At 35.2% G+C, this 27,719-nt stretch overlaps 1 long non-coding RNA gene across 1 annotated transcript in view; it reads right to left on the bottom strand.

Annotated features, from left to right (window-relative positions):
- The window catches only part of LOC307060230, a 136,124-nt gene that overhangs the window by 102,576 nt on the left and 5,829 nt on the right, over positions 1 to 27,719 (bottom strand). The gene's annotated exons all lie outside the window — the stretch shown is intronic.

The following is a 27,719-nucleotide window of genomic DNA, read 5'->3' on the forward strand; positions in this document are numbered from 1 at the left end:
TTGAACCATGATTTACCCTTTATAAGTTATGTGACTGAGCAGTGCAATATGCTATTGCCATTCTTCTCAATGTCACAATCATTGTTTTAAGATTATTTCATAATATTCTATTTCATGAATGTACCATGATTAACTTCACAACTTCCCTAATTTGGGACATTAAACTGATATCCAAGCATTACCTCCCCCACCCATAGAGTTACAAGTAGTAATATGGTAATTAGTTTTCATAGTGGTCTGTACACAGCAATATTCTCACTTCCATAACATTCATATATCAAGATAGGCCACACATCCCATTGACATGATAATGAGACTCATGGTCAGTCAGAAAACCAAAAGCTCCTCAAGATAGAAATTAAACAAAGCACATATGACCCAAAATGGTTCCACCTCTAATTCCCGATTCTTTCATCATCCATCTCTCCAACACCATGCCTTTTGTTCCCAATGGGCCATGATCTTTCATGCTTCTGTGCCTTTGCACATGTGGCATCCTCTCTCCTAGAAACCACTTCCCTACTCCTCCACTCCACGTGGCAAAATATGACTTATTTTTCAAAGTTCAACTGAAATGTACCTTTTTGATTACTCCCCAGTTCTCCAAATTGATTTAGTTATTTCTTCCTTTGTTTTCCTCAGTTTTTACCTCTCATATAATCCTATATGCTCAATAAGACTTAGACCAGATTCTTTGAAACAACATATGTCCAGTTCTGAAGACTCACTAGTCTTGCAGCTGAATAAAAGTCAATGACTTTAGGACTTCCCTGGTTGGTGCAGTTGTTAAGAATCCGCCTGCCAATGCAGGGGGCATGGATTCGATCCATGGTCTGGAAAGATCCCCCATGCCATGGAGCAACTAAGCCCGTGCACCACAACTACTGAGCCTGCGCTCTAGAACCTGCAAGCCACAACTACTGAGCCCGTGTGCCACAACTACTGAAGCCCCTGAGCCTAGAGCCAGTGCTCCACGACAAGAGAAGCCACCTTGATGAGAAACCCACGCACCACAACGAAGAGTAGCCCCCTCTTGCTGCAACTAGAGAAAGCCCGTGCAGCAACAAAGACACCATGCAGCCAAAAATAAATTAATTAATTAAATAAAATTTTAAAAGTCAATGACTTTAAATTTAATTTAATTGGTGTAATGGACTGAATGCTTATACCTCCCTCAAAATGTATCTGTTGAAATCCTAACCAAATAATGGTATTATGAGATGGGGCCTTTGGGAGGTGATTAAGTGGATCCTTCATGAATGAGATTAGTGCTCTTATAAAAGAATCCCAGAGAGCCCTCTCCCCCTTCTCCTATGTGAGAACACAGTGAGAAGGTAGCCACCTATGATCCAGGAAGTGGACTCTCACCAGACACCAAATCTACCAAATCTGCTGCCTCCTTGATCTTGGACTTCCCAGCCTCCAGAACATGAAAAATAAATGTCTGTTGCTTAAGCCAACCAGTCTATGAAATTTTATTATAGCAGCCCAAACAGACATATTGGTGATTGACACCAAATAAAAAGGAGAGGAAGAGATGAGATAAGGAGGCAAAGAAAAGTTAATTATCCTACAGGGTGATTTGTCCTACAGGGTGGAGTAATTCACATTCCCTCCACACTAGTTCTTAGAATATTTTAATTTGTCAATGTAAATATCTACTTTTTCAGAGCCTTAAAAAAAACCAAGTCAGAACTTTTTCTTCAGTGACCACCAAATGAGAAAAAAAAAAAAAAAAACTCAGAAAACTGTCCTCTAACATTGAAATCAACAGTGCAGAAACCTGGGGGTGAAAGTGAGGCTGAAGGTGGCGGACAGAGCAGGGGAGCAGAAACATGATTATAGACCACAGACAAGCTTGCCTTTCCCCATCTTTCAGGAGAATGTGAGTGTCAAGAACAAAGCGTATAATATTAGTAACTGGACTTCGGAGTATGGAGAGAGGATTAATGGGTATGATTATTAGGGCAAGCGATGACAGTTATTTCAATTAGCACAGGCACCAATAAAAATAAAATTGGAAATAAAAAGAAGACAAAATCAACATGAAATTAACAGAAGTAGCCGCTTCCACTCTTACATGTCAAGAGTGTAACCTTACTGGTTTCTGAGCTGATAAACTGTCCTCAGAGTTGTATACTTTGCTTTACAAATAGCAATAAATAGGTCTGCAGTTTAACCCAAATCTTTAGTAAAACAAGTTTACATTTATTTTTATAATAAGCTTATTATTTGTTTCTATCTAGAGTACCTATTTAAGAACCAAATAGATTTAAGGTTCTTAACACCTAAATGTATAAGACCCAATCTGATGACTGCAATCATACCTCAGAAAAAGCCAATTGCCCCTAATTTGGTAGATAGTTATGGAAGACCTGAAAATTGATTAGGTGCAGTTATGGAAGCCTGAAGGAGTTTCCCAGGGGAAGCCATATATCTAGATAATTCCCAAGAAACTTGAGTTTCATAAGAAATTATTACTGAAGAGTTTTGGGATCTAATGGTATTTATTATATTAACAGAAAACACATAAGCTCTATTTGTAGGTCAGAAATTAAGATGGGAAACAAGGAAGTGTGCTTCTTCTTAGAGAATCTTACAGTACAGATCTTACAAAGTACAGAAAATCTCAAGTCTGAGATTTAAATTTTTATCTGTGTTCTAAAAAATACCGAGTCAAAGTCATATGCTGTTAGGAAAAAGTGGTCAAAATGTGAACCTTAGAAAAGGAGTATTGCATATTTATGGAGAATAAATTTTATACTCTAAATTATAAATAATGTACTATAAATTAATTTAATATGGTAATGTTTTAAGTACATTTATCTTTATTATGTATTACATAATACATTTTAATATAGGAAGATAATTTCTTATTTAAAGTTTGGCCATCCATCAAGGATTAAAGTCTTTTTAAAAATCTGCCTTTTTGGTACATGTTTTTTTTTTCTTAAATCTCAAGATAATGTATCTGTATGTCAAAAACTATCAAATACCTACAGTTTTACATGGTTTAACCCCCAAATAATAATCTAATGAATATAACTGCAAACACAATAAAAATAATTTTAGAATACATAAAAAGAAATTGCCCTCCAAGGAGGACAAAATGAGAATGCTGAGGCAGCTAAACTGAATAATTACAGAAAGCCAAAGGTCAAAATATGTTGCATATTGCATTAGTATTTATAACATATTCTAAAACTGAATTGTATAGCTGAGCCCATGGGTTGCATTTTAAAGAAAGAAAGAACCTACTAAAGTTCAAATTTTCAGCATTTCCTCTGCTTAGGGATTTAGTCACAAAACTGTCAATATCATCGTCTAATCAGCATCAACAATATGAAACATTTGTATTTTACATATTATGTCATGAAGTGGTTCATAGTAAATCTCTCAGTGATAATGGATTCCAAAGTGTCAGATATGTTAAACATATTTTCCTCATATACTATAAAACTTATCTGCAAACATAAGAAAATTATACCATGAATTGTGTTAAAAATTGGCTAACCAGTTGTTTTATAAATCAAGTCATTCATATTATGAGAAAATAGAAATTGAATTTCAAATAATAAAAAGTATATATTTGGGGGTTTTTGGTTACATACAGTTTAAGAAGATCTTTTAACCATAAATACACAGTTTGTCTTTCACCTTACATGTTTTAATTTGAGCTAGCCGCAAAGGACCTCTCTTAAAATGTCCTAGGAGGGATATTCTGTTTTATTTTCACTATATTAAAGTTTTTCAAAGTTTTTCTTTTGCCATGTCTACAAGAAGGAATCCCATTACACAGCTACAGGAAGAAAGACAGGATGTGAGAGAGAGGGCAAAGTAGGAAGGAGACCTTCTGAAGTCAGGTTGCTTTCATAGGCAAAATGTCCCTTCATAGAAGTAAAAATGGTGAAATTATGGTGATATGTCACATTTATCTAGCACTCAATTTTCAAAATAATTTCTGTACTCTACCTTATGTGCAGAGAGGGTTAGATGTACAGTACGTTATCAAGTATCAAATGTCAACATGGCAAACGACAGACAAGGCACTGGACCGAGATACAAAACAAACTAATAGGTAGATAAGTAGGTAGGTAAGTGATAGAGGAGATTTCTTCTAGAGCCTATCCTAGGACATAAAAATTGGTTTGCCTAGAGCATGAATTAATGTTATATGTTTTTATATACTATATGATTATATGCAGTCATACACTGTTAATTTTCTATATTATGTTTTAACACTTTATACTCACATGTAACAGTTATTTTCTACCCCCAAAATTAGAGTACTCTTGGCATTAATAATTAACCAAAGCTATCTAACACAAACACATAGCATAACCCAGTCTTCATAATTAAACATTAAATCCAAAAAATCTATTTATAATTGATTATAAAAGATTTTAAAGTTTTCCATTTATAAAATTTACCACAAATATCCTAGAATATTAGAAAATTTTACCTTAAGAGACTAACTTTAAAAATAAAATTACAATTTTTACTGTCATAGATAAGAACAAGTAAAATACTCTTTCACTCAGGAACACAGCTTTTGTTTCCCAAGTTTAAAAAATAAGAATATTATTTCAATAATTTCCACATTTCATAGATTTAATTTTTTATTGTAACATTTCCGGGGAATTTGATCTGTCACAAATCTGAAAATATACACTAATTTGATAAATCAAGTTCTCGATATATTTTTCCATGATGCCCCACTGACCTTTAGAAAAGATATGTTATTTTCTTTCTAACATCTTATCTGATCTTGAGAAGAACATGAGTAAAACACAAAAAGGCTTTGCACTCTGAATTTCAAGGTGACATTTAAGACTGACATCCAGCTAGCAGAAGATGATCTCAAATTTTTTTCCTTGTCCCATGGGGATAAGCAAATCATTAATATGAGAAGGTATCAGGCTATTAAGTGCTTTAAATGTCAACAATAAAACTTTAAAATCAATGCAAACCCTGACAGGAAGCCAATATGAAAACTGGAGGACAAAAGTGATGTAGTTTGAACAGGTAAGTAGCCTCACACTGTGTGAATAAACTGAACCTTAGAGACTGATTTATCAAGAAATCGAAACATCAAGATGTTGAACCAGTCCAGGCTCAGTGATTATCACATTGCAGTAATTTCAGCACCATTTACTCATCTTTGCTCTACTCAAATGATGTGCTATAGAAGATAACTAGTTCTTAATAGATTTTAATCATTTTACACTGAAACCAATGACTAGACTCAAATTAACAGCAACGCTAACCTTCATCCCAGCTTACCCTTCCCCCTCCCCATGTCCTCAAGTCCATTCTCTATGTCTGAGTCTTTATTCCTGTCCTGCCCCTAGGTTCTTCAGAACCTTTTTTTTTTTTTTTTTTTTAGATTCCATATATATGTGTTAGCATACGGTATTGTTTTTCTCTTTCTGACTTACTTCACTCTGTATGACAGACTCTAGGTCCATCCACCTCACTACAAATAACTCAATTTCGTTTCTTTTTATGTCTGAGTAATATTCCATTGTATATATGTGCCACATCTTCTTTATCCATTCATCCAATGATGGACACTTGGGTTGCTTCCATCTCCTGGCTATTGTAAATAGAGCTGCAATGAACATTGTGGTATGTGGCTCTTTTTGAATTATGGTTTTCTCAGGGTATATGCCCAGTAGTGGGACTGCTGGGTCAAAGTGAGAGAGTGGCATGGACTTATATATACTACCAAATGTAAAATAGGTAGCTAGTGGGAAGCAGCCGCATAGCACAGGGAGATGGGCTCAGTGCTTTGTGACCAACTAGAGGGGTGGGATAGGGAGGGTGGGAGGGAGACGCAAGAGGGAGAAGATATGGGGATATATGTATATGTATAGCTGATTCACTTTGTTATAAAGCAGAAACTAACACACCACTCTAAAGCAATTATACTCCAATAAAGATGTTAAAAAGAAAATAGTAACACTAGCCTTTGCGCAATATTTTATAGTTCACAGCATTCTTTATCAAATAGAATTCTACATGATCAAGGAACAAGGAGATTCACAATTGAAAGAATATATTTACACACTTACTTTTGTGCTATTATTATGATAATGAACTTGAAATTGTTGAATACAAATGTTAAAAAGTGAGAGTTATATGGTTCTAAAAGTTACTCCTGGTGTGCAAAATTTATGGAGAATAGTTCCAATTCCTTTTCAATATATTATTTTCCATTTCATACCTTATGTAATCATAATAATAGAATCAATAATATTAGTAACAATAGCTAACACTAACTGTCCATTTATTGTGAGACATGTATTGACTGATTTAATCACCATTGTTACTACCCACATTTTACAGATGAGGAAACTGAGGCAGAGAAAACACGAAGTGACTAAGATTTCACAATCTGTAAATGTTAGAACTAGGATTCTGACCCCAGAAACTACTATATCACATTTGTCGTATATACACACACTATTTTAATATATATGCTAAGGTATTCATATGTGTGTGTTTGTGTGTTAAACTTGAAAATCATGATATAATTGTCATATTGCAAATAGTAAAAAAAAAAAAAAAAAGGCACAGTGAGAAGTAAATATAGTCTGCAAAAACTACCACCCTTTTCTTAGTAAAAAAACTCTTTTGATGCCAGTGTTCATACACAAGTGACTAATGCATACATCATTCTATTGGACTTTGCTGTATTGCTCTTTGCAGATATTGGTTTTTTTTTTTTTTTTTTTTTTGGTACACGGGCCTCTCACTGTTGTGGCCTCTCCCATTGCGGAGCACAGGCTCCGGATGCGCAGGCTCAGTGGCCATGGCTCACGGACCTAGCTGCTCCGCGGCATGTGGGATCTTCCTGGACCGGGGCACGAACCCGTGTCCCCTGCATCAGCAGGCGGACTCTCAACCACTGTGCCACCGGGGCAGCCCTTATATTGGGTTTTTTTGTTTGTTTTTTTATAAATTGAAGGTTTGTGGCAACGCTGCTTTGAGCAAGTCTGTAGGCAGCATTTTTTTCTGACTTTGTGTCTCTGTGTCACATTTTGGTAATTCTTGCAATATTCCAAACTTTTTCATTTCTATTATATTTGCTAGGATGATCTGTGATCAGTGATCTTTGATGTTACTACTGGAAAAAGATTAGGACTTACTGAAGGCTCAGATGATGTAATAAAGTAGTTTTAAATTAAGGTATGTAGATTTTTTAGACATAATACTACTTAATAGACTACAATGCAATGTAAACATAAATTAATACATACTGGGAAACCAAAAAGTATGTGACTCGCTTTATTGCAATGGTCTGCAACCAAACCTGCCGTATCTCCAATGACTGTCTGTATTTCAAATGTCAGTGACTGGAAAAGTAGTTCTGTGGGCTTTTTTTCTTTTCTTTAAAGAACCCTACGGAGTGTGCTTGCATTTATTACATAGGATTGGGTAACTGCAAAACACACAAAACTCCTCCAGGTATACTTACATAAGCCTTTGTTAAAAGTAAAGGATGTGGTACAACAGAAGAACGTGCAGGCAACTGTCCAGGGCTTCCAGCCCCAGGGTCCTTTCTCAGTCAGATAGAATGTACTTTGTTTTCATATTATAAACTGCCATCTTATGTACCAAGTACCTTGATTTCAAGAGAACTCAGGGAAAATTTACTCAGGGTAGAGCTCAGGGTCTTTCATAACCTGCTACTCAGGTAAAAAGAGCCAGGCTGTGTAACCAATTAAAACAAGTACAAGGGCTTCCCTGGTGGCGCAGTGGTTGAGAGTCCGCCTGCCGATGCAGGGGACATGGGTTCGTGCCCCGGTCCGGGAAGATCCCACATGCTGCGGAGCGGCTGGGCCCGTGAGCCATGGCCGCTGAGCTTGTGCGTCCGGAGCCTGTGCTCCGCAACGGGAGAGGCCACAACAGTGAGAGGCCCGTGTACCACAAAAACAACAACAACAACAACAACAAACAGGTACAAAACATCAATATAAATGTTTCTATACAGTGTAGACAACCCGGCGCCTCCAGGAAGTTTGAACTTTTAACATCACATTACGTATCACTAATTAATACATCTCATCCTTACCTTGGCCAAGGATCAGTTGCAGATTTCCAGGCATCCACAGACATAAGTGTAAAGCTTTCCTAGTCCAGTTGTAAGATAACAAGATCTAACACAGAGCCCACTGTTGAGTGAGGCAATTTATCGACCAAGTGCTCAGAAAGTACCAGGGGCTCTCTGGACACTTAACTAAAACAATAACTTCTCTCTCTTTTGGTTCCATGTCCTGTTACAAATATACCACCCTCCTTTGGAAGGAGTGATGGCAAAATTAAGAAGTCGGTATTTACTACAGATCTAAGGGTGGGGGGAACGCCCACAGTCAAAAAAATGAATGACAAAGTGAAACCCATTAAAGAGAGGGGAAAAATGAGAACATGGGAGAGAGCACCCTACGCTGGGGTTGGGAGATCAACTTCAATGCCCCTTTTCTTTTCTTCTTAGACAGATGCAGACACAAAACTAGATGATGGAATTATCAATAGGAAGAGACAAAGCATGAGACAACCCATCTGAGCAAGCTGGAAACTGAATATTCACTTATTGCTCAGAAACTGTAACATAAAATTCATGCTGTTCCAGTGTGATTAGTGCCAATGTAAATTATGTGACAGCTCAGAAGCATAATTTTTCCTAGATGTAGAAGAGGAGTTACAAGTCAGAATGTTGTTATGGTCACTTTTTCTCTGCACTGTATGTAATAAACATGTTGCATTCACCGCAATCCCTACCTTAGGATGCTAACTATATGTTACAAATTGACTCTACGTTATTTATTTATTGCTGATGTGGTAACCTTATTATGCATCTGATAAATATTATAACAATCCTTTTTATTTTAAAATAAATATAAAGTGAAATTCAAAGACAGTGAGGCTTTTTCCCCTATCGTTAGGGCTGGGTAGCTCTATAAGTGTACAAGGCTATTGTTCAAGTAGGTGGAGGCTGATGGAGGTGGTAGACACATGTAGGTGGTATGCATGGAGAAACTAAAATGGAGACACACGATCCTTTAAAAAGAGTGAAATGTGCAGTCAGACTATCATCTCTACTGTTACTTATAATATGAATTATATCTTTTATAGTATATCTTCCAATGAACTTGTTATATATCTTAAAGGAAGCTGAAAGTGTTAATATCAAGATTCATACTGACCAAAACAGCTATGATAAAAGCAGCAAATTGTCTTTACTGCTATAAAATTTCCATATCCTCATTCATATCAAACCTGAACGTGAAACAGCAGGATATCAAATTACTTTTGCCTTCCTACAGCCACTCATGTGAAGTTTATGAAAAAGCTTGAATACTGATTGTGCTACAGGGAGTGTGCAGAAATGAGTCTTCTAAAGTAGTGCTTATAATCAGTGAGCTACATCTTTTACTATCATCCGTTCATGCTGATATCTTCTTGGTAAGTAATTTTCTATTTCTGACTTAACTCTTTATAGCTGGGGTTGAGAGCCCTACAGAAGTAGTCAGTGGAGATCCAAACAGTAGAAAGTAGAAGAATGGGTAGAAAATCATCCAGGAAATGCACACGAGGGATATATATTAGTAAGTAGTGGGCATCCATACACAAAGACTGGAGTATGAGGCAGAAGTCATGGTCTCTCAAAAACATTAGATACTTTGGAGAAAATACCAACCTCCCTTCCCCGGTGAGCAGAAGCCAATTTGGTTTTGATCAGGAACAAAATCTGGGCAAGGGAGTAGATGAGGCAGGTTTGGTTGTTGTTGTTTGTTTTTGGGTTTTTTTTATAGTAGGTTGGAGGAAAGATGAAATGAATCATCCTGCTTGGGTCAGAGGGTCAACAACAGAGATGGACTGATATATTGAATGCGGTAGGATGGTGAGAGAACAAAACCTAGATCCCAGTTGAAGGGTCTACAGCAGAACCAGACAAGTTAGTAAGGCTTTAGGAAGTACAGCGGGGGTTTAACAGAGGAAAATGTAAGTTGAAAGTTGGAGTAGGAAGACTTTATTAAGTACCTTGGATTGTAAAGTATCTGTGAATAGAGCTGAGAGTAAGGCAAGACTGATGTCCCAGAGAAAGTGGAAAACTAATGTGGAGTTAATTACAGGAGAGGAGGCAGAGATCAGGTTACTGGAAGCACAAAATAAACTGAGACTAAAGTAAAAGAGCTATTTTTAAAATATTATTTACAGTAATATTAAGAATAGGTAAAACTAGTCACTTATACTCCACCCAATGACTCTCTGACAAATTGTTCCTGCCTTTAAGTAGCTATTTCAAAACAAGAGGAATTCCTTTAAAGATGGAGAAATTTTAGAGCGCTCATTTCCAAAACAATACAGTCATTCATTGTTAAGTTGGAAAGAATTTCTTAAAGATGAATGTCTCAGATACATATGCTTGCGTCATTTCTAAATAACATAATCATATTTAGGAAATACGTTTGCCACAAGACTGAACATGAAAGTGTCTGTAATTATCTATAGATACAATAGTATGGAAAAAAATAAGGGACACACCCAGACTTGAAGATCCAGGAGAGTTTGTATCTGTTTTAATTGTCTTTTTACCCTGGAGTAATATTGACTTGGTACAGGTACAGTAATATTGACTTGAAAATGGTTTACCATTTTCAAAATGTTTCACAATTTTAATGCCATTTTAAAGTCCTTCTTTTAAATATGTGGCAAGCTTGAAATTGCAAAGCCAAACTATCAATAAGAGAAGGATAAAAGCCATAAGAGCCAAACTAACAAAAAAGCTATCTTTGCCATCTTGTACTTTTGTTACTGAGAAAGAGAAGATAATGTGTAAAGATCATCTGAGATGAAGACATTAAGAAAGGGGTAATTAAATGAAAGCATCTGAAATACATCCGGTAGTTCATTAAATACAGTATTCTGTTTTAAGTAAAGACATGCATGATGCTCTAGAGTGGTGCTTGAGATGTGGCTACTGGAACTGAGGAAGTGAATTTTAATTTAATTTAATTGAATTTTAAATAGCTATCTATTGAACAACATAGGTCTAGAGAAAGTAAAAGTTGATCTCTAAACAAAGAGAGGAAACGTTGTTTTCTTCATGTAGCACTTCATTTAAAAGTTGAGAGAAAAAATTCGAAAGCATCTTACAACATGCTCAAAACTCTCAAAATAAACTGAAATTAGTAGAAAGAGTGTTTTAAGTCAAACATACATGTCAAAAAGTGAGCATTTTGCTATATACTCACATATATGGGGTTATAGGAACATTTTATAGAATGGTCACACATCAAAAGAGAGTATGAAAATTTAGAAAATATGAGATATCAACATTAACACCATTGTGTTTATTTTTTAAATAGTTTTTGTGAAACACACCTGCTGATCCTAGCTCTGTTATGAAGCTATTAGGGCAATATCATTACACAGTGGTTTAAATGTTCCCAGAGTTACAACCTGCCCATCTAAAACCTTCAATCTTACTCGAAATTGATATCTTTATTCAAGCAACAGCTGATTTTTCACTATATGCATACCTTTGTACCAGGTAGTGATGGGAACTGCAAGAAAGAAAGAAAGAAAAGAAAAGGAGGGAGAGAGGAAAGGAGAAAGAAAACTAGAAGATATGGAGCATTGGTTCCAAGAAGTATTTATAATCTAAATAGGAAGCCAAAATTTACACGTCTCAAATGTTTGATGAACTTCTAAAAAATGGCATCAGTAATAAGGAAGTGATATGCAAAGTATCTGGGAGAGTTTGCAAGCTGTAGCAGTAGGAGACATAGCTGAGTGCTTAAAAAAAATGAGAAATGGGGGTGAACAAACAAATAAAGAAACCCTGGGTCTTTTAAAGCCTCAAATGCACATATATGTGTACTTCAGCATGAGTACAAACACCTATGAAACAGTCCATCCTCCATAATTTATCTTTCTATAATCTGCCTTTGACCTAAACACGAAATGGTGAAATCTGATTAGAGTTGACAGACATTGAAGTGAGAAATAGGTGGGTGGTTATTGTTCCTTTAAGTCTTCGTTCCTTTGTTTTGTTTTTCCACTTAAAGCACAAGCAGCCAAGGTTATGTTGTGACTGAAATATCTTTCAGTGAGCCCTCTGCCTGACAATCCCTATCACTGAAACTTTGTCTCAGATCTGAATATAAAAACCCATGTTATTATTAGGTTGAACCGTTCAAAATTGCCAATACTCAATCATTTCTTTATCTACAAAAATGTCAGTTTCAAATATTGCAACTTATAGAATCAGTAGGTGCAATTCAAAGAATCTTGATTTTAATACTAATAATCAGAAAAACAAAATTATACATTATTGTTTCAAACAGAATATTGAAATAAAAGCAGTTTTTATTTTTGTATAACACTGTAAATTTTATTATTAAAAAATAGAAAATATTCCGACATGTTCTCAACTTCTTGTCTAAGTCCTGCTTTCGTTTGTTTGTCGTATAGTTTAATACTCCCTCCTTCATAAAAGAAAGACCTCGGTTTCCTAAAAAACAAAACTAACCAGTTTCTTTGGAACTTCAACTTTCTTAACTGGATCATCTACTCCTTAACAATATTTTTTTAAATACTGTAATACATTGTGAAGTATTATCAAATATCAGTAATTTAATAACAGAGAAAACTTTTTAGCTAAAAAATAGAGTTAAAAATATTTAAGGAGTGGTAATGCATATATCACAAATATGAAAAAATCTTCAGGAAATATTAAATGACAAAAGCAAGGCACAGAACAGTGTATGGTTTGCTATCTTTTGTGAAAGAAAAAGGAGAAAATAAAACTATATCTATAAAAATGCTAACAGCATACACAATAAACTAACAACAGTGATAAAAGGATGAAAACAGGAGTGGGAGGAAAAATAATAACTGTGTATCTGTTTTGATTTTTTGAACCATGTGAATGTACTACCTACTCAAAAAATTAAATTAAATGTTAAAAAGTATATAAAATAGGCACCAATTTGCCCTTGTATTGTTTTCAAAATAAGAGTACAGCAGTTACAAAGATGCCTGGGTTTAACTATAGCAGCAATTTAGGAAAGAAATTCTCAAAAATGTTAGGTAAAAGATAACTAGTATATAGTACAGCAGTTCTTAAACTTTATTGTGCATAAAATATCCCAGATGCTTTGTTAAAAAATCCATAATCTCAGGGCCTAACTCTGATTATAAATGACCATGTTTGAACTGGAGTTTAAGAATGTACATTTTAACAAACCCTAGGTAAGGGTCATGTAAAAATTGATTGACCCTATTCTGAGTAACCTTGTTTTAATGTTAGGGTATCTAATATCTTAAAATTTTATGCTATTACAACATTAAAAGATTCTCAAATATACTAAAATAGTATTTCTGAAAAATATACTAAAATAAGTATTTCCTAACAGGCATTATTTTCCTTTTTAAATTTGATATAATTTTATTCTGTTCATTAGTTAATTTAAAAAGTTATTTGTGGGCTTCCCTGGTGGTCCAATGGTTAAGAATCCGCCTACCAACGCAGGGGACATGGGTTCGATCCCTGGTCTGGAAAGACCCCACATGCCTTGGAGGAATTAAGCCTGCACACCACAACTAACTGAAGCCCGCATGCCTACAGCCCGTGCTCTGCAACAAGAGAAGCCATTGCAATGAGAAGCCCGTGCACCGCAAAGAAGATCCAGTACAGCCAAAAATAAAAAAATTAAACAAATAAACTAAAAAAAAATTTTTTTAAATAGTTATTTGCAAGTCCAAAGTTTTCTTTATATTTAATATTAACTGGTAATTTTATACAGTAAACCATAAGAAGGTACTAAAGAAACTTGCAGGTTTATCATTAAAAACAAAAACAAACAAACAAAAAGGCTCCATATCAATTTTAGAGTGCATTTCAAACTTTTTTAAAGTGGATTAATGGATATTGTTAATCTTTGTGATCACTCATCTTCTGAGCCTCATTTCTGTTTGGGAAATTCTCTACTTTGTGAGTTTTGTTGACAGGCAGAAACTACCTTTTAATACAGAAGCTGAATACTCTTTTTTTCAAAACAGTATTTAGAACTGCAACCAAACTTCACTCAGGTTCAGGGTCACAAAAAGAAGAAACTGCATTGACTGCATGGCCTCCAAGTCTGGTTCTCTGGCCCTACCAGACAGGGAGCTACCCAAAATCCTTTTAATATACTCTTTTTCTGCTTAAAAAACCAGAAATATGTTGATTCTGATTTTTTTTTTTTTTTAATGTCTAAGAACCCTAGCTGATACCTGTGGGCTTAGGTTTGAAAAAGCAACTGAAATATCACATAGAAGAAATAAGACTTAACAGCAGTTCATGCAAAGGAAAACTAAACATAGCTGATTTCAACTTAATACAAGTCAACAATGCTAATGTGCTTATCCCAAAATATTCATACAGACTTGGGGAGGGAGGCAGCACTGAAAGGATAGAGACCAGGACAAGAGAAAAAATGTTAAGACGGATTCTACAGCTCTGCCCGGGCCTGTGCACATTTGGTGCAGAGTCTTAGGCTCTGGGTCCCACTTCTTAGACAAACCTTTATAAATGTGTGTTTCCAGCGAAAGGCTTGAAAATTATATCATAACTGTCAAAGCAAACAGATATTTAGCAGCTTAAAGACAAGATTTGATGAAGGATATAAGAGCATCATCTTTCAATAATAATACAGAGATTTTCCAAAGAAATTAGAAATTCAAACTGGTACCAATGGGGGTATTGTCACAGGATATGATCTCATTGTGAGGCTTGACAGTTAAAGCTACATAAAGAAATAATAGAATTCAATTAAAGAAATTAATAGCAACAATAGAGGCCTAATGATAACCTCTCAGCATGTTCAGAGGACATATGTTACCATGTAATGAAATTTACTTAATAAACCCCAAACCTAATTGTCTATTTACTTTGTCTACTTTACATTGTCTATTTCACCAGAAGATATTTTACTCAAAGGCTTTTGCCACAACACTGGAAATGAAAAATAAGCTTATAAATCCTTCCCGTCGTACTAGTGCTGAGGCCACGAGCAGCCATTGTCATCACAAAGTGACAAGTTCAGTCCACACAGACCATCTGTAAGTTTTTAGGATGAGGTAAACGGCTTCTGAAATAGTCATGTAGAGTACAGTTCTGGAGGATCCATGAACGGTTTGGTACATGAGATTTCATTGGAGGAGGCAGTGTCACTATGTATAAGGTGATAGGCAGGACTCAAGAGTAGTAGGGCTTCAGCCAATGGAGAGGGCACTTGAAAGGTATGGCTGAGTGACTCACAAAACTGAAAGTGGAAAGTGTGAACTACAAAGAGAGCTGTAATTCAGCAGCTAACGTTGGAAGCCAGCGGCACTCATTGAGGTACAAAATGTTGGGATCTGCTTGTGAGTAAAGGGGTAATATGGGGCTCCAAAGATCAGTGTTGAGATCCATGACCTGGGACCTGGGTTCTGTTATCTGGACATGTGAAAAATCCAAATTCGTGGGAGGATCAGAGATTCAAAACCAGGTTTAATTCTTATGTGCCTAAGTCAAAGAGTGCAGATGAGATAAACTTCCAGAGTCATGGACACCACTGGATTCAGGAATGAGCCCAGAATTCTTACCAGCACTTAACGCACTCCTTTGATGATCTCATCTAGTTCCATGATTTAAAAACTATCTCTGTGTTTATAAATGTATCTTGAGGCCTTTCGTGTCCTCTTAATTCCAGGCTCCCCTTGGATATTTAACATGTATCTCAAATGCAACATATCTAGAACTCCCAATTTCCATCTCCATAGTTCTATATATTAATTCAAATAAGAGCAACGGTTTTCCCTATAGAGAGTTCTGTATGGTTTTCCATCAGTGGCAGTACCAGAATTTCCATACAGGTGTCCCTTTGGAACAATAATCTGATTGGAAAGGGGAGGTTGGCTAGGGAATTTGAGAAAGATGTTTTAGAAGCATTGGCATTGCAAGCACACATTTTCACTCAAATTGTATATTTATTTTAGTGACGAGAGATTGGGGTATGATATTGAGATGCTCCCTATCTGCAGCCACCATTTTGCATACTTGAATGAATTACCATTGAACTTAAAATAAACGAAGTATTACATTTTATAGTTTCCCGGGCACTACTTGTACTGGCCTCTTGCCTCCTTCTCTGATGTCATCTTGATCCACCATCCATCCCCTGCTTCACCTTTGCCAATTACATTCCAGCTAAAATACATGTGTTGCTCACAATAGACCTCAAATTTTTTCAGCTTTTTTAGTATTCCAAGCACATTCCTGGTTCAGGACCCTTCCACGAGCTGTTCTATCTGCTTGGATTACTTTTCCTTCCAATTTTTGAATAGCTGTCTCTGCCTTGTTATTTAAGTCCATTTCATTGTCACCTCTTTCTCAGAAAATGTTTCCTAACCATCTGATCTGAACTCTCTTTTCTCCCTCATCTAATATTCAAACCTGCAATTTCTATCATATCACTTTTTTTGTTCATCTTAGCAGTTATTTATTTTTGTGTTAACTAGTGAATTTTTGTATTTCTCTGTCAGAATGTAAGCTTCAAAGACAAAGAGATGGTGTATATCAGGTTTAACACTAGACTCCCAAAATCTAAAACAGTCAATAGTAGGTGTTCGATAAACATGTGTAGAAAGACTAGAAAAAGCAAAAGTAGGTAAATATGCAAAAGGATAGGTAAATCAATTTTTAAACATTAAATACAAGTTATTACAATGTTAACATTTTATTTAAAAGGAAGGGGTAAGAATTGAAACATTGTAGTGTCAGAAACCCTTTGATCTGTGTTAAAGGTAATGGGTAACCCCTGATATTTACTTGGTGACATGGTACCCATTACTTGAACATCTCTTCAGCATATCATTTCACACAGGGTAACCGTGAAGTATTTCCTACAAATGGTTGCAGTCAAATGTCTATATATTTAGTTTCTCATTGTTATATACTATAAATTGACTTTTAACTTATGATTAATCTTCCTTTGACAATAATTTTTAGTTACTAACAGATAAGGGGTTTTTCTCCACACCTTGTCAAGAAGTTAATTACATGAAAATATTTTAAATATGTAACTGGTAGTTCTATTTTAACACACTTTGCTTAAATATTTTTAAGTGAAATAAGCATAATTTATCTGTGAAGAGAAATATGCTAGAATGTTTCACGAATGTTTCCATAAAATTGTGGTTTATATACTAAGTTTTCTCAAAAGAAGGGTAATCATTGCCATATATTGCATTTTGAAAAATGAATATATTCAGCTGATCCCAGAAAACATGGATTATAATATAATTACACATAATATTACTGACTTAAAATTGTCCCAGGCTCATAGAAAAAGGAATATTGTTTCAAAAGGAATCCAATTCAATAGATTTTCAATACAGGGCTTTCTTATTGTCTTCACATGAGCTATTGAAGAATTCTCACTGGGAAATAAGTAGACATTAACAGAGTCCCGGCAATGAAAAATCCATTTAGACCACTTTAAATATCATAGTAGATGTTATTAGACATTTATAAAGTGAATCATGTCAACCCTCAGGAGTTCAGATTTATTCATTTTACATAATAAAAATACAACTTTCCATGAAAATTTGATGCAATATAAGAAATCGTTCTGAAAATTCAGTTTCCCTAATTTAAAAAATTCCAATTGACTTACACCTTCCAGTAGAAATATTCATGAAGTTGTCAGTTTGTGTAAGTTGCATGAGAAAGATGATATAAATTTTCAGAGAAGGCAAATTTAACATACCATTTATAACAACTTTTCTTAAAGCTCTAGTCTAAATATTCTATTTCTCATATTCACATTTCTTAAAATCCAATCCTGATGAGATACAGATTAATAAGAGTTATAGCTAAATATGTTTAATAACTCTTATGTTAATTTAATTTGATGAAAGCTAGTATACTGCAGCAACTAGAGTTATTTTACAAAATTCAAATTCCTAAGGGACGTCCTTTTAGACTCTCTATCAAACAGTAAAACACTGATCACTATATGCTAATAGACAATGTCTTAGTTCAGCGCTGGTTTGTTTAAGTATTGGGAAATAACAATCCTCCTCTTCTCTACTGTCATTTAGAGGAAAATGTCAAAATTATATAGTGAATAAATGATTTATAAAATGTTTTTCTACTGTCTACTCTCTTTAAAGGATGATAGCATTCCTGAACTAGAATTAGAAAATCTGAACTCTAGTCCCCAAATCATCTTTTAATAGATTACTCTAAATAAATAACTTTAGCTTTCGGTGCTTTCCTCTTTTTACCTATAAAATGGTGACAGCCACATTGTCCTTTTTAACTCATGAACTCTTTTAGTGGTAAAATTAATTTTAGGGTCAAATCATGTCTATGATTTATTAAAGGAGACATAGGCACAATCCATGAAGAATTTGCTGTTTCAATGATAAAAAAGGAGAAGACATTATTTTGGATACTGGTTCAATTTTTAGCTACTTTTATTGAAATATACATACTGGCATATGTATTTTTTTTGAGTGTGTATATGTTTTATTGCATAAGAGTGGATAGGTTTTAGTTCTATGTAATGCAAACTATGCATTTTGGACCACAACTTCCACATAAGACAATTTTAAAACTATACAAAATATTTGAAATACTTTCCTTAGAACATCAAAGAGCAAACAACAATAACTCTTACTGTTGAAAAGTAGCAACAGATTGACAGCTATCTCCTTAATAGCAAAAAGGAAGTCAAAAGACTGGAATACTTTACCAAAATGCTGAAACCAAACATTTTCTATCTAAAAAAAAAATCTCCTTTTGGAATGAGACCTGAAATAAAGGTATTCTCACAAAAACCAAAAAGCAAAGAATTCATTACTAGCAGACTGATGTTAAAAGAAATTCTACCAGGGCTTCTCTGGTGGCGCAGTGGTTGGGAGTCCGCCTACTAATGCAGGGGACACGGGTTCGTGCCCCGGTCTGGGAAGATCCTGCATGCCACAGAGTGACTAGGTCCGTGAGCCATGGCCGCTGAGCCTGTGCGCCCGGAGCCTGTGCGCCCGGAGCCTGTGCTCCGCAACGGGAGAGGCCACAACAGTAAGAGGCCCGCGTACCGCAAAAAAAAAAAAAAGAAATTCTACCAGATGACAAGTTAGTAATGCAGAAAAGAAAAAGAGCACAGGAACTAATAAACATGTGAAAAAACTAAGTTGACATTGGTTTGTAAATCAATACATATGCCCATAATTTCCCATGGATAATTTCTATTATCTACTTAATAATAGATATAATAAAAATATGTTTAAATGCGTCTAAAAGTATATAATGTGATATTGGCTCAGGGATACAGAAACAGATCAATACGATAGAGGATCTAGTAACAGATCCAGTGATCTATAGACACTTGGTATATGTCAAAGATGGATTTGCATAGCAGTGCAACAATAAATAGTCCCCAGATAATTGAGTATTCATGTGGAAAAATAATATTGGACCTACTTCACATGGCTAATATTTATAGAATTAAATGTGGAAGGGAAAATAATAGACAATAAACAGTAGAAAAGAAAACAATAGACATAATAAAGGAGAATATCTTCTGAATATTAAGACAGGGAAATACTTCTAAAACAGGACATAAAAATAAATAATACTAAATAAATGATTTATAAACTGGGTTACATTAAAATTAAGACTGTTTATCAACGGCACCATTAGGGATCTAAAAAAATGTAAATCACTTAATAAGAGAATACAGTTAACAACATATGTAATTGACAAAAGTCTTGTATCCAGAACATATAAATAATATCTACAAATCAGTAAGAAAAGACAACCCAATGGAAAAATGGGAAAAATGAGGAACTGAAATTTCACAAAAGAGAATGTGTAATTGGCCATTATACATATGAAAAGGTACAACCGCATTATAAATCAGGGTAACTCAAATCTATAATGAACTATCACCTTGCAAGCACCATAATGGATGCAATGTAAATGTCTGATGATACCAAAGTGCTGGAAAGAATGTGGAGCACCAGGAATTCATACAATGCTCCTAGGAATATAAACTGGTACAACTACTTTGGAAAACAAACAAACAAACCTGAAATTATCTACTGAAGTTGAAAATATGCAAAGCCTAAGGCAAGCAAACCTATCCCTGTGTATTCAGCCATGGAAATTATGGGCATGTGGTACATTAGGGAATCAGCACCAAAAAAAAGTTAATAGCAGCATTATAGGCATAAACTAAAAGTCCATTAATAGCAAAATAAATAAATATATTTTGATTCATTCGTGCAATGGAATCAAGTAAAGTGAAAAAAGTGAATGGACACGTAACATTACCAGTGATTGTAAAAAGAACGCTGAGCAAGAGATGTCAAACACAAGAAATACACATTGTATGATTTAATCTATGTAAAGTTTTAAAACAGCAGGAACTAAATTATAGTGCTTAGGAATGCATTTTTGGGGGTGTAGAAATTATACAGCAAAACAAGGAATTGTTTACATAAAAGTCAAGAAAGGGAGGTGAAGAGTTGAAAGTGGCAAGTGGGGAACTTCTGGGGAGCTCACAATGTTCTCTTGACCTGGGTAGTTTAATTGCTGATCACTTTTTAATAATTTGAAGCTGTATACATTTATGTTTCATGTACTTTTCTGTGTAACCTTATCACATTTATAAAAGATAAAAATTGTAATAGAAACAGCTAAACTCTGGAAATCAAATGCTTAGACAAAAAGCTAAAATGATGTAAAGAATGAGAAAATAAGGGAAATCAAGAAATTATATGACATATATATGATATATTTCAAAGGAGATTGATAGATCTAAAAAGGTAAGTTAATGCCTTGTTTGAATAGAACATTTAAAACACTCTTAAGAAATGTTTTTCAAATCTCAACTTTCTGATTTAATAAACATATGGGAAGAAGAGCCTGCAACCCCTGAGTGCATCCAAGAAAATTAATTTGTCTTCCACAATGAAAAGGGATTGTGAGAGGGGGTAATGTAAAGAAGCTACAACTAGAGAAAAAGGGTTTATGGCATTAATATTATTTTAATGGTAAATGCAAATTAGGATAATAAAGAATCATGATTTTGTGATTAAGTGGTGTCTGGAGGGAAAATCTTAGACCATAAATGCGCTATCTAAAACTGACCAGAGGAGGTAAAATACATTAAATAAAATGGGCAGAGATAATGCTGTAAGAGAACAAGGAAAATTTGCACATCGTATTTTTAAAAGATAGATATATGGAATTAATACAAACTGTGTGTGGCATTTCCATCCATTTCTTCAAGAAGGAGAAAATAATTGTAACTATATACAATATAAAATTTCCTTTTACAATAAAAAGTGTGAACATTAAATGAGGATGAAAGAAGAAATGATATAGTAAAGTGAATAGTAAAGGGCTGTTAACAAGAAAATAGGCTCAAAATGGAGTTGCTTATGCTAAGCCCCAACTCACCAAACTGAGACTTGACTTAATTACAGTTTCTGTTCTCCCAGAAACAGACTGTTAAACTGTCTATCAGGAATCACCAGATGAGCACAAGTTAGTTAATCTGCCTGATGGACCCCTTGCTGTGCCCCAAAGGAAGGTAACCTTGCAACAAGCAACCAACTTTTTTTGCATAGTATAGCTTCTTTGTTCCTGCTCCCTTCTGCCTATAGAAGTCTTTCATTTTGTACAGATCCTCATAGCTCCTTTTTATCTGCTAGATTGAAATGCTGCCCAATTTATGAATCATTGAATAAAGACAATAACATCTTTAAAATTTACTTAGTTGAATTTTTTTTAACAGGGCCAAAGAAAAAATTTTCTTTATCTTCCAAGGAATCAACCTCTATCTTCTCCTACCTCCATGAGAATTCCTTATTTAAGGGGTTTCTGCTCCTCTGCTACTCCTTAAATGTACATCTTTTCCATGGTTCCATCCTCAAGCCTCCTCTGTTTTGTTTCTATCTGCTTTCCTCCTCCTTTCTAGTGATTTAAATCACTTACATATCATTGATTCCCACAGTCCTTATTTCTTTCTGTTGTTCCACTTGCCTGCTGGACATTTCCACCCAAAGTCTCAATTTTCCATTTCCAAAAAGGAATGCATAACTTTTTTCTTAAGGCAGAATTACATGCCTGATTTTGGCGAACAGCATGACTATCCATGTAGTAATCCAATTAGAAATTTTGAAAATTTCTTTAGCTCTTTTTTCTCCTTAGGAACATTTTCAACCTTCTTCTGTGCATACACAGAGATCATCATCATCATCACCACCACCACCACTGTCATCATCATCATCAGTCTCCAAATAATTCTGTTCTCTATAATGCTGCCAAAGTTCCTTTATTAAAAGCAAGCCTGAATATATAATATAGTTGCCCACTTAACATTCTCTACGACTCCATAATTCTTCCAGTTGACAGTTACAGAATTTTTGACACGCCATATAACAATCTAGTTTTATACTTTGTTTACGTGTCTATCTCCACCAAATTGCAGATTCTTCAAGAACCAATCATAGGCTTCAATCCTTAGAACAATCAGTATTGAATACAATAAATATTTATGGAATGAATGCATTTTTTTGCATGGCTGCTCGCTATAAATTCAGCATGCTCTAATTATTAACCAAAGGTCCTTAGATCCCCATGGGATCCATGTATAGAATTTCTGAGTCATCAAAGTTGGATCAAAAGATACATACTTAATTTTCACTAACCTCTGATGAAAGTGAGCATTGTCTTCAAACCATAAACTACAGTAGTACCTACAGCTTTGACACTAATAAAATTGGAGAATTACTCATATCAGATATGAGTTATTACAGATATATTAAAATATCTTTAAGACCATAACAACTTTGGAATATGGCAATTATTAGGTCCATGCTATAACATTCTATGCAATATGTTAACAAACACATGCACATATATTAATGTATGATGATTTTAAATATTTTGGTAAACATATTCCAAAACAATACTTTCCCTTAATAACACTATGCATTTAATTTTATTTATTTAAACCTGAAAAAGAAGGGCTCCATAGGTTTCAACGTATGCCCAAATGGTTCATGACACCAAAAATGTTAAGAATCCCTATTTTAAAATGACGTGAATAGAACACACCACTAAGAGATTTATTTTAATTCTTCTATCAGATAAGGAGTTCATCCTACTATGCAAGAAATCACTGAAGATGGACCAGCAAATCATTTGGGGGGGAAAAAAAAAGAGAATGTGAAGGTCAACAGTGCAAGTGGAAAGGAATGGCATTCCCATCAGTGACTGAACAAGAAGACAAACAGAGGTATGAATAGAAAGAAAGGTAAAATGTAGAATTAAAGTTAAAATATAAGAATTTATAATAAGAACTGAAAACTCTTGTATAATGAAAATGATTGGACATTGAGTATTTGATTAGAATATCTAAGTCTCCTGGAAAATATAAAACAAAAGACAGAAGTATTACCACAGATAATGGTTTGCTGAGATAAAAATATAAACAATTTTGAAGCACTTAAGAAGAATACAGGTGAAGACCAAGAAAAAAAATAAAAAGCAAAATAAGACAAAACAAGTAAACACAGATATAATTTGTAAGTTGTGAACTTTTGCAAATTCCACATGGAAAAGAAACTGGTTGCCAAAAACAAAATTGTAATTATATATACAGGAATATCACATTTTATTGCACTTTGCAAATACTGAGGTTTTGACAATTTGAATTTTTGTGTCAACCTTGCATTAAGCGAGTCTATCAGCACCATTTTTCTAAGAGTATTCACTCACTTTGTGTCTCTGTGTCACATTTTGGTTATTCGTGTAATATTTAAACTTTTTTACTATTATTTTATTTGCTATGATGATCTGTGATCAGTGATCTTTGTTGTTACTATTACAATCATTCTGGTGGGGGGGGCACAAACTGTGCCCACATAAGATGGCAAACTTAATAAATGTAGGTGCTCTGACTGACCCATGGACTAGTTGTTCCCTGGCCTCTCTCCCTCTCTTCAGGCCTGTCTGTTCCCTGAGACACAACAATATTGAAATTAGGCCAATTAATAACCTTACAATGGCCTCTAAGTGTTCAAGTGAAATGAAGATTCTCACATCTCTCACTTTAAATCAAAAGCTAGAAATTACTAAGCTTAGTGAGGACGGCATGTTGAAATCTGAGTAGGCTGAAAGCTGGACCTCTCGTGCCAAACAGTTAGCCAAGTTGTGAATGCAAAGGAAAAGATCTGGGAGGAAATTAAAAGTGCTACTCCACTAAACATACAAATGACAGGAAAGCAAACTAGCCTTATTGCTATATGGAGAAAGTTTAAGTAGTCTGGGTAGAAGATCGACAACTTCAAACCATTCCCTTAAACCAAAGCCTCATCCAGAGCAAGGCCCTAACTCTCGTCCAATCTACGAAGTCTGAGAGAGGTGAGGAAGCTGCAGAGGAAAAGTCTGAAGCTAGCGGAGCTTGGTTCATGAGGTTGAAGGAAAGAAGCTGCCTCCATAACATAAAAGTGCAAGACGAAGCAGCAAGTGCTTATGTATAAGCTACAGCAAGTTATCCAGTAGATCTAGCTAAGTTAATTAATGAAGGTAACCACACTAACCAACATAGTTTCAATGTAGACAGAACAGCCTTATATTGGAAGAAAGATGCCATGTAGGACTTTCATAGCTAGAGAGGAAAAGTAAATGCCTGGCTTCGAAGCTTCAAAGGACAGACTGACTCTCGTTAGGGGCTAATGCAGCTGGTGACTTGAAATTGAAGCCAGTGCTCATGTACCATTCTGGAAATCCTAGGGCCCTTAAGAATTATGCTAAATCTATTCTGTGCTCTGTAAATGGAACAACAAAGCCTGGATAACAGCGCATCTGTTTACAACATGATTTACTGAATATTTTAAGCCCATTGTTGAGACCTACTGCTCAGAAAAAAAGATTTCTTTCTAAATATTCCTGCTCATTGACAACACACCTGGTCATCCAAGAATTCTGATGGAGATGTACAGTGAGATTAGTGTTGTTTAGCACAACATCCATTCTGCAGCCCATGGGTCAAGGAGTCATTTCAACTTTCAAGTAATACTGTTTAAGAAATACATTTCGTAAGGCTATAGCAACCATAGACAGTGATTCCTTTGAGGATCTGGGCAAAGTCAACTGAAAACTTTCAGGAAAAGGTTCATCATTCTAGATGCCGTTAAGAACATTTATGATTCATGGGAAGAGGTCAAAATAGCAACATTAGCAACAGGAGTTTGGAAGAAGTTAATTCCAACCCACATATGACTTTGAGGGGTTCAAGACTTCAGCAGAGGAAATAACTGCAGATGTGGTGGAAATAGTAAGAGAACTAGAATTAGAAGTGAGGCCTGAGATGTGACTGAATTGCTACAATTTCATGATAAAACTTGAACAGATGAGGAGTTGCTTATTACAGAGGAGTAAAGAAAGTGGTTTCTTGAGATGGAATCTACTCCTGGTGAAGATGCTGTGAAGATTATTGAAATGACAACAAAGGATTTAGAATATTATATAAACCTAGTTGATAAAGCAGTGGCAGGGTTTGAGAGGAATGACTCCAATTCTGAAAGAAATTCTACTCTGAGTAAAATGTTATCAAATAGCATTGCAGGACTTCCCTGTTGATGCAGTGGTTAAGAATCCACCTGCCAATGCCGGGGACATGGGTCTAATCCTTGGTCCAGGAAGATCTCACATGCCGTGGAGCAACTAAGCCTGTGTGCCACAACTACTGAGCCCGCAATCCACAACTACTGAGCCCGCATGCCACAACTACTGAAGCCCGCATGCCTAGAGCCCATGCTCCACAACAAGAGAAGCCACCGCAATGAGAAGCACATGCACCACATCAAAGAGTAAGCCCTGCTCGCCACAATGAGAGAAAGCCTGCATGCAGCAACAAAGACCCAACACGGCCAAAAATAAATAAATAAAATAAATAAATTTATATTAAAAAAAACAGCATTGCGTGGTACAGAGAGATTGTTCATGAAAGGAAGAGTCAGTCAATCGATGTGGCAAACTCCACTGCTGTCTTATTTTAAGAAACCGCCACAGCCACCCCACCCTTCAGCAACCACCACCCTCATCAGTCAGCAACCATCAACTTTGAGGTAAGACTGCACCAGGAAAAATTACAACTTGCTGAAGGCTCAGATGATGGTTAGCGTTTTTTAGCAATAAAGTATTTTTTAATTAAGGTACATACACTGTTTTTTAGATACAATGCACACTTAATAGACATATAAGTATATGTTAACATAACTTTTATATGCACCGGGAAACCAAAAAAAGCATGTGACTTGCTTTATTGCAGTGGTCTGGAATCAAATTTGCAGTATCTCTGAGGTATGGCTGTAGTTTCCTTAAATAAAGCTGCTACTAGTTTTATGCATTTAACTAGACAGTAAATTAAACTTCAATTTTATTGTCAATGCTACAGAATTATTTTCAGATTTCCTGCTTTAATTTATTCACATTCAAATATAGGTCAACCACTCTAAACATCGGGTATTTACTCTGTTTACCAGTATCCAATGATGACGTATTCTTGAATCTTTTTATCTCTTGGTAACATCTCTTATTACCAAGGTGAACAGAGAATGGAGAAGAGATGACAACATGGATTTACACAATGAAACAGGGGCTATTTCAAAAACACTGGGAAAATATGAGCAACTATACTAAATTATTATTTAGAGAATAGAAATATGCCACCTACCATTCGTTAAAATCACAAGATATATTATGTGTTTTTCCGTGTCTGTCAGGCTCTGTGTTAGATACCAATGATTTAAAAAAAAAATGATGACACCATCAGTATCTTCATGAACCTACCATCTAGGGAGAAGGAAGAATTTAATCAAATTAACACATAGCATATAGTTTAATATGATCAGTGCTACAAGCACTATGAAGGAAAGATACATTCATGTAGGACAAGGAAAATAAACTAGTCTAGATCTGTAAGGAGGCAATACTTGAGCTGAGATCTGAATGATGAGTTGGCTGGAGGATGAAGGAAGCAAACTATGCAATGAGGCAGTACAGACTCAAGACAGGAAAGAACTTGATATGGTCCAAGAAGTGAAAGCTAATCAATGATGTGTACAGAGCATCACGGAGGTGGCAAAAGGGAAGGCTGGGTATACCACACAGGACTTTATAGATAGGATAACCATATATCCCAGTTGCCTAGAATAGTCCAGGTTTAAGATAAGTAAAATTAATAATGATACTTCGTAATTAATGTCCTTTTCCACTCTCTTAAGTGTCCCAGTTTGGTGACATATTATTATTCCACTTTAAATGAGTAGGGTAGGATCATGGTATCAATTAGCAATTGCACTTAGCTGATAGTATCCCTTGTCAGAAACAATAAGAGCTCAAAAAAAAATACAGGTTAAATTTTCTCTCATTAAAAAAAAAAAGTACAAAGGTAGGAAGCCCTGCCCTGATCTGACAGTTATCTTCTTTATTTGTGTCTCAACATTCCTAGGTAACAGTTTATCCTCATGTCATCTCATGATTCAACAAGACTTCTTAAGCCTCAGCCATCTGGTCCACATTCCAGGTAAGATAAAGGAAGAACAAGGAAAGAACAAAAATGTCTACACCCTATTAAGGAGCCCTCACAAAAGACCCAGAC

This window comes from Hyperoodon ampullatus (genome assembly GCF_949752795.1).
Source record: "Hyperoodon ampullatus genome assembly, chromosome: 11".
NCBI classification, from domain to species: Eukaryota; Metazoa; Chordata; class Mammalia; order Artiodactyla; family Ziphiidae; genus Hyperoodon; species Hyperoodon ampullatus.